The following is an 8,334-nucleotide window of genomic DNA, read 5'->3' as shown; positions in this document are numbered from 1 at the left end:
GCAGGCCCGGGAAGAGGCTGGGGCAGCCTTCAAAACTTGTATTTCCTCGGGGCGCCTGGGTGGCTTAGTCGGTTAAGCGTCCGACTTTCGCTTAGGTCATGATCTCACGGTTCGTGGGTTCGAGCCCCGCGTCGGGCTCTGTGCTGACTGCCAGCTCAGAGCCTGGAGCCTGTTTCAGTCTGTGACTCCCTCTCTCTCTGACCCTCCCCTGCTCACGCTGTCTCTCTCTCTCTCTCCTAGAAATAAATAAAAATAAAAAAAATTAAAAAAAAAACTTGTATTTCCTCATCCAAGTATTGCAACAATGTACCTCCTTCACAGCATCGCTGGCGATTAGATGAGATAATGTGAGGTACTACTAACAGACCAACATCTGTATCCTTCACCCACTGAGGCCTCAGCTTCTTTTCCTCGTGTCCTTTTTCATCAAGCTTACTTAACCCTTACCTTCGGCCCCCCTGGGCAAGTGACAGGTCCCGGAGTGACCTTTCAGCTGCTCCCTTTTGCGGCCCATTGTCCTGCTTCTGTGGAAACGGGTCTTTTATTTTGTAGGCAGGTTACATTCTGTCTTGGGGAGTTTCCCTGGAGCTGTAAATAGGGAACCAGGAGCAAAAGTTTGACTTATTTATATATTTTTAATGTTTTATTTATTTCTGAGAAGAGAGAGAGAGCGTGAGCAGGGGAGGGTCAGAGAGGGAGACACAGAACCTGAAGCAGGCTCCAGGTTCCGAGCTGGCTGTCAGCACAGAGCCCGACGCGGGGCTCGAACCCACGAACTGTGAGATCATGACCTGAGCCGAAGTCGGATGCTTAACTGACTAAGCCACCCAGGCACCCCTCAGCTCTGTGCTGACAGCCAGCTCGGAGCCCGGAGCCTGCTTCAGATTCTGTGTCTCCCTCTCTGACCCTCCCCTGCTCACGCTGCCTCTCTCTCTCAGAAATAAGTAAAAACATTTTTTAAAAAATAAATAAAAACAAAAAAATATATTTTAGGGGCGCCTGGGTGGCTTAGTCGGTTAAGCATCCGACTTTCGCTTAGGTCATGATCTCGCGGTTCGTGGGTTCGAGCCCCGCGTCGGGCTCTGTGCTGACTGCCAGCTCAGAGCCTGGAGCCTATTTCAGAGTCTGTATCTCCCTCTCTCTCTGACCCTCCCCTGCTCACGCTGTCTCTCTCTCTCTCTCTCCTAGAAATAAATAAAAATTAAAAAAAATATATTTTAGAGAGCACACAAGCAGAAGAGAGGGAGAGATGGGCTGAGAGAGAAGGAGAGAGAAAATCCCCAGCCGGCTCCGTGCTGGCAGCGCAGAGCCTGACATGAGACGCAATCCCATAATTCTGGGATCATGACCTGAGTCAAAATCAAGAGATGGAAGCTCAACTGACCCAGGTGCCCCAGAAGTTTTGGCTTGTTTTTAACGGGAAGACTCCACTTCTTAGTGGCACCTCAAGCATTTGCCCTTCCTCGAGGACCCTGGCTGGCGGAGAGCAGAAAAGGGGCAGATGACCCCCGGGCAGCCCGGGCTGATCTAGAGACCCAGCCTTGGGCTTTGCCCCACTGTGGGTTTACCAGACCGTCCTGCTGCACATGGAGGCCATATTTCTGGGGGCCCCTGGGACAGCCCTTTCTTCCAAAGACCCCTCCAGAGTGATGTGATGTGAGTCCAAAGTCAGCATCTCAAAAACCAAGTCACAGTACAAAATGGTTCGTTCTAGCCCCTCTCTGCCCTTTGATCCATTAAAAGTCACCTCCTCCCGTGGGCCCTCGGGCTTCCTTATCTTTAATAGCCAGGACTTGGCTTGGATGAGCGCTAAGGCTTCTTCCACGGTGACATTCTCTAAGGTCAAGTCTCTGTGCCACATGCAGTTTCAGTTGTATGGCCGAGCAGGCTCGCGCCCCTCCAGATCTCGAGTGGAGGGAATCCCTCTAGCCTATACCGCTTGGTACCAACCAGCCGCTTGGTTTGGGGTTTGTCTCTGAGGCATCAAGGCATTACTTCTGTGAATAGGAGGAATATGTCTTATTTAAGAAGACGGACAGGGGCACCTGGGTGGCCCAGTCGGTTGGGCGTCTGTCATGATCTCGCGGCCCGTGAGTTTGAGCCCCACGCCGGGCTCTGTGCTGACAGCTCGGAGCCCGGAGCCTGCTTCGGATTCTGCCTTGGTCTCTCTGCCCCTGCCCCGCTCGTGCACTGTGTGTGCGTCTCCCTCTTTCAACTATAAACAAACATTTAAAGATTAAAAACAAAGAAGACAGACATTGTGGAGTTCTCTGCGTCCCGTGCTTCCCTTGAGTCTTTTCTTCCTTGAACCTGGGAAGAGTCTACTTTAGGAGCCAGCGAGCCTTCCGGGAGATTCTCCATGGGGCCCCTTTGGCATCCCCTGGGGAGAAAAGAGAAGTAGGCGGTGACAGGATCCTTGGCTTCCCAGTACTCCCCCCTCCCAGAACAGAAAAGGGGTGGGGGCATGGGAAATGAACTTGTTTGGAAAGTGCCTTCAAAGAGAGGCTGGGCTCTGCTCCCTTCTGAACACAAGGTGGCATCGCGTTGGTACGAGCCTTGCATGTGTCAGCGCCCAGAGAAAGACTCTTCCAGCCCCTCATCCCTCTCCCTCGTCCTCTCCCAGCTGTCCACCCCGGCCCGGCAGGCCAGCCAGACCAAGGAGGGTGCCATTGGGGGTGCGGGGGGGTCACCTTGTACAGAGAAGAGGAACCGCCTCACATTGCTAACAAGCATGCTGAGGCCCAGAGCGGCTGCTAAACCAACAGCATAGATCTGACGAGAGGACTCTGGGCTCCTAGTTCAGTGCTCTTTCTCCTAGGCCGCCTCTGGATTCTCAACAGCCCTGAGTTGTTCTTTCACTCACCAGGGGCAGGGGACACCCCTTTCTCAGCCTCCCCACCGAGGCTGCCTATAGCCTAGGGACCCGAAGGGAAGGCAGGGTGGGCCCACTGCGGAGGTGAGCAGGGGTTCAGGGGTTCATACGGGTGAGAGGAACGCTGGCCCAAGGGATTCGAGATGGGGGGCGGGGGGTTGAAAGCATCCACACCACCGATGGTTGGTCTTTGGACTCACAGAGGAATTTCTGCTGCGGCCACCTCTGAATGAGGCTCAAGGAAATGTCACGGAGGCAGCTTCGGGGGCTGCTGCAATAGAAACTTCAGCCGGGGCCAGTAATGCGAGTTACGTAAGTCGGCAGGTCACAGCTCTAAGCAAGCCCTTTATAGGCCATCAATCCACATTTATTTCCTGGATTCTATAACTGCTGCTGGAAACGAGGGGCAGTGGGGCTGAGGGTTAGAGGAAGGGGGCCATGTGGCTGGCCTCCGTCTCCAAGCCCACACGGCTGCCGGGGTTGGCCCTTGGACTTCCAGACGAGGGGCCTTGCGCCAGAGAACTCGGACCCCCGTTCCAAACTGCTCCCAGGAGCCACCAGCTTCAGGTGGCCCGCGGTCTTCTATTCTGTCAAAGGACAAGGTTGGGCAAGATGAGTTCTAGGATCCCTTTCCGCCCCCGTTATTCTAAACATCAGGAGCAAAAGGGTGGGGGTTGGGAGTACCTCGGACCACCCACAGCCACACCACCACCACCAAAGTTAGTCGCAAGAAGCTGTTGGATCCTCTCGGAGGTCAAGGTGGGGGCAGTGAGACTTGAAGCTGTGAATGGGCGCGGACCCCAAGGAGGAGACAGGCCAGCCTGGGGGGCTGGGAGCCAGGTCCCTTGCTGCAGCGCCTCCATGGCCTTCAGGCGCTCTAGAACGGAGTGCCCTCCATGCACGCGCACGCGCGCACACACACACACACACACACACGGGCCTGGAAGAGGGGCGTCTCACGCCAGCATCTGGCCATCCTCAAGCCTGGGGAGTTCGATGCCTGAGAGAGGGTTCAGGGCTGCTCCAAGGCCCCTGTCACGTGGTTAGGAATGTCCCAAACCACAGCCAACAGCCCCCATGGGCGGCTTCTGCCCCTCACCCCACTGGGGTCGGGAAGACCGCGCCTAATCACCCACACGCCACTCCGAGCTCCGCGTGCTCGCCCAGCCTCCTGCCCCAAGCCGCAGGGCGCCCAGGACCCAGGCGGCTGAGGAAGGAAGGGCCTGGGAGGCCCGCTCGGTGGGGGCGGGAGGACGGCAGGAAGGCCTGTGGCCGCGGAGAAGGGCGGGAAAGCTGGATGCGGGCGCGAACGGCCAGACGGATGCGGCTTCTCGGGAGGAACCTTCGTTCAGCACCGACCAGGCCGCCCGGCCCTTCTCAGGGGCCAGAGCCCAGAACTTTCCTGATGGGATCACTCCTTGGGCAGGATGCCCCTGGCCAGCACGGGGCCCCCACAGAAGACTGTCGGAGGTGGGGTGGCCCCAGCCTCTGAGCACCCCTGGGAAGGCAGGAGCGTGGGGCGCTCGGGGGAGGCGGGCACAGAAGAAAAGGGAAAGGCCGGGTGTCACGCCATCAGCAAGGACTTGCCAACTCAAGACAAAGACGTTTCCTCAGAGAAGAGCCTCGTGGCAGGAGGCGGCTGCTACCTCGAGCGGGGTCCAGACCCTTTCCGGAGGCCCCTCCGTCGCGAGGCTCCGCCTCTCTGTTCCCGGGGTCTGGTCCCCGCCCTTCCTCAGCGCTGGCCCTCCCCCACCGAGGCCGCTTCCGCTTCCTGTTCGGGAACAGCTGCATGTCTGGGCTTGTCCGGGGTCAGCTGGGCTTCCAGACAGACCTCCCAGCCTGGCACCTTTGCTGGGGTCTGGACGGTGGTGGTGCCCTGCCTGCCCTCGATCCTCTCCCCCCACCCCTGCACCACATTGAACAGGTGCCTTAAGCTGAGACCCAAGGGCGTGGGGGGAGGGGTTGGTTTGAACCCCTTGGATCCCCCAGTCTCAACAAGAGGCCCTCAGAAAGGGGGCCGCAGGCTCCCACGCTGCCAGGGGGCCTGACCCTGCCACCCTCCGCCAACGCAGTCGCATAGGCTATTCTACCTGAGTCGGGCACCCCAGCCCCGTCTCAGGGGAGGCGGCAGCGCCTTATTTGGGAACAGTGTTTGCAGCGAAGACACTTGACCCCGCGGCTGAGGCTGAGGCTGGAGGAAGAGCAGGTGCCCGCTGGAGTGAGTGGCAGGGAGGCCTTGTCGGCTCGCGGGCTCAGCTCCACGCCCGCCCTGAGAGGTCTTGTTGGTCATCCCCCTGCCTCCCCGCAGGGCTCCTCCCACACCAGTCCTCCTCTCCGTCCACGGTCTTCCCGCTGAGTCTGAGGATTGCCTCCATCCGCCTCCCCTCTCTCTACCCCCCAAGGGCAGGTGAAGGGGGTGGGCGGATGGATCACAAAGAGACAGACGCAGGCGCAGGCACGGAGACCCAAGGCGTGAGAGCAGAAACGGAGAGTGCCGGGTTCCAACCCAATTCACACGGCAGAAGGGCCGGCTGCTCCTTCCAGGGCCTGCTTTCCCTTTGTTGAAAGGGCTAGTGAGCACTGGATGGACTGTTCTAGAACCTCTACCCCAGGCAGGGTAAAGCAGAAACACCGAAATCATTGCAGAAAATTCTAATGCAAAAAACTGCAGAAATGTATGCCCCACCCCCACCCCCCCGCCCACCGAGGCCCAGCTAGGGGGGTCCTGGGCCAGCAAAAGGCCTTAGGACAGGAGGGTCCTTTGCGAAGACGGAGCGAGGCCGGGGCCTGCGGGCCTACACTTGCGCTGCTTTCCTCAACCCTCGAGGCAGCGGGGAGGCAGGGGCTTCCCGCCCGACAGAGGACTCCGAGCCCGGGGTCTCTTGCCCGGGACGCGAGGGGCAGGGGGCTTCTCTGTTGTGCGCGTGCGCTCTGCACCGTGCCCTGTGCCGTCTTTAGCGGCCTCCTGCCCCCTGCCCGCTAAATGCCAGCAGCACGTGCTGCTGTGAGAGCCGAAAACGTCCCCTGGCCTTGCCAGATGCCTCGCGAGCAGAGCCTGGCGGAGAACGGCCGCCTTACACCGCAGGCGTCCAGAGGCCCTGGGACAGGCCCCCGTTGGAATCTGGCAGGGGTGGGGATTGGGGGGGGGGGGCGGTGGTAAAAGTCCCCTTTGAAAATCTCTCCCCAGAATAAGGTAAGGCTCCCACCTTCAGTTTCAAGTTTATGGGCTCCAGGTGTTCATGCATGGAGTGACAGTTCGGAATATCGGCCTCCAGGGAAAGCCGGCCGGATGGAGAGCTGGCTGTGTCAGCCGGCCCACCTCCCGCCCACCCCCTGCTGTGAGGGCCCCCTGGGGACAGAAGTGGGGTGAGTGTGAACTGGGAGAGGGACGGGAGGGCGGGGCAGGGGGAGGCGCCTGTCGTGTGTGGCCACGCCCCTGCGTGCTCAGCTGCCTCTAGGCGGCAAGGCAGTGCCAGGTCCACGTGGGCACCCTCCCTCAGCACCTTGCAGATGGTGGCCCTGACTCACGGCTGATGGACGTGACCTGGAGTTTGTCTCATTCCAGAAGATCTCTGCTATGACTGGGTGACCGCAGCCCTTACCCAGGTGGACCTGCCCTGAAGGCCAGTGGATGGGACCAGTGGACTCAGGAGGTGGCCTTTGGTTCTGGGTTCTGGAATGTGATGATGGAGGCAGGGGTGGAGAAGCTTCTAGACTCCAGGAACTTCCATTCCCCCTGCTCCGTCACATGCTGTAAAGATACCTGGAACGCCACACCAGCTCTCTGGCCTCGGGTTCCCGGTTTGTAAAATGGAGGCGCTGGACTGAAGGAAGGTGTCCTGACAATTGACATGCATTGAGCATGTCCTGTGTGGCAGGGCCTTTACGTTCACCCTATCATATAACTCATGCAATGCTCTGTGAGGTAGGCACTGTGATCACTACCCTCATCTGACAGCTGAGGAAACAGCCCAGAGAAGTCAAGTAACTTGCCTAAGGTCACACAGCCAGTAAGTGGAGGGGGCTGGGCACACACCCAGGCCTGACCCGGTGGCGTCATTGCTGAGGGCAGCCGTCGCTCAGGTAAGAGGCCGGCTGACTGGGTAATGGCCATGAGTATCAAGGTTGGAAGCGTGAATACAGAGTGACGAAGTGCAGGACCAGGCACCCAGCCCAGTGCGGGGCAGGAGTGGAAGATGACTCGCAGGTTTGGAGCCCGAGGGACAGGAGGGGGGTGGTGCTATTAATAGACACAGGGGAGTCAGGAGGAGGGGCAGGTTGAAGGCTAGATGATAGTGCATTCTCAGACACGCTGATGCTCACTTGCTGATAGTGGGACATTCAGGGCGAGACCCAGTACAATTAGGAAATTTCAGCACTGACGAAGATAACTCCAAACACCAGCAACCCCCCCTTACCAAAACCGAACCCCCAAAGTCCTGGGCCACCAGCCCTGGGCTGAGGCTGCCCAGCGGGGTCTGCAGGAGCCTTGCCCCAGGCCCAAGTTCAAGTCCCACACTGACCGCTGGGAGTCACCACTGCTGCACAGAGGGAGGCGCGGCGGCGGGCGTGCCTGCCACAGGGTCCAGCTAGGGAGGGGGACCCGGTGGGGCAGACCGGGCAGAGGTTTCTCCTTGTTTCAGGCGTGGGAGGGGAAGCTCACAAGACACCGAGCGGCTGCTCGTCCCCAGGCTCCCAGGCAGCTGGCAACACCACTTCACAGGGATTTCCGATTTACCTCCCGTCAAGTTCTGGTGACCTTAGAGCGGGGCTGGGAGGGGGCGGGGAGGGGGAGCAGAGGAGCCCCCCTCCCTGAGGGAGCCGGGAGCACCAGCTCTCAGGGCCCCACCTCGGGGGACACCGTGTCCGGGGCGCCGGGGGGGTGGCGACCTCGGGCAGCTGAGCCGGGAGCAGGAGCCCAGCTGTCCCCAATCGCATGTCTCCCCGACATTTGCGTCAGCAGCTCTGTCCTTTGACCTTTAATTCCCGGGAGTGGAGGGTGGAGGCAGCTTTGGCGATCAGGACTAATTATTTGCCACTCGATTCAAGAAGCAGTTTATTGGGGTTTGGCCCGGCGGCCTGCCCTCCTCTCCACCTTCCACACCCCCCAGTTTATAGCCTCGGCCTCCTTCGGAAGCTGGAAAGAACAGAGGGCAGGGGTGGGTCTTCTTGTCTCCGGCTCCTGGGAGCGGCCTGTGGGCAGTGACGCTTATAAAAGTGCTTTGAGACCCCCAGACACAGGAGATGTCCCCATAGACACACTCAGCTCTGCCCGGTGCCCCCTGGGGCCAGCCGGCTCCGCTCCGGGCTTGCTGGGACACGTCCCAGGGTGGGTTGGCCAGGCCGGGAGGCGCTGGCCTCCCGGGCGCCTGTGAGTGGGTGCAGGGCAAGGAGGGGGACAGGCACCGCCCCAGCCATGGGGCTGCCCAGGTCCCGGGTCTCCTGTCGGTGTCCGGTGTCCC

At 59.8% G+C, this 8,334-nt stretch overlaps 1 long non-coding RNA gene across 1 annotated transcript; it reads right to left on the bottom strand.

Annotated features, from left to right (window-relative positions):
- Positions 1-279: 279 nt before the first annotated feature.
- LOC120228988 lies at positions 280-4,608 on the bottom strand. The gene is made up of 5 exons (XR_005527644.1): positions 4,519-4,608; positions 3,073-3,459; positions 2,258-2,380; positions 448-588; positions 280-326 (listed from the first exon to the last, which is right to left on the bottom strand). It is a non-coding gene; the product is annotated as an uncharacterized LOC120228988 (long non-coding RNA).
- Between the last annotated feature and the right edge of the window lie 3,726 nt (positions 4,609-8,334).

This window comes from Hyaena hyaena, unplaced genomic scaffold (genome assembly GCF_003009895.1).
Source record: "Hyaena hyaena isolate Hyena2069 unplaced genomic scaffold, ASM300989v1 scaffold_29, whole genome shotgun sequence".
Lineage (NCBI taxonomy): Eukaryota > Metazoa > Chordata > Mammalia > Carnivora > Hyaenidae > Hyaena > Hyaena hyaena.
The sequence above is the reverse complement of the archived record's forward strand: the minus strand, read 5'-3'. Positions and strand labels throughout refer to the sequence as shown.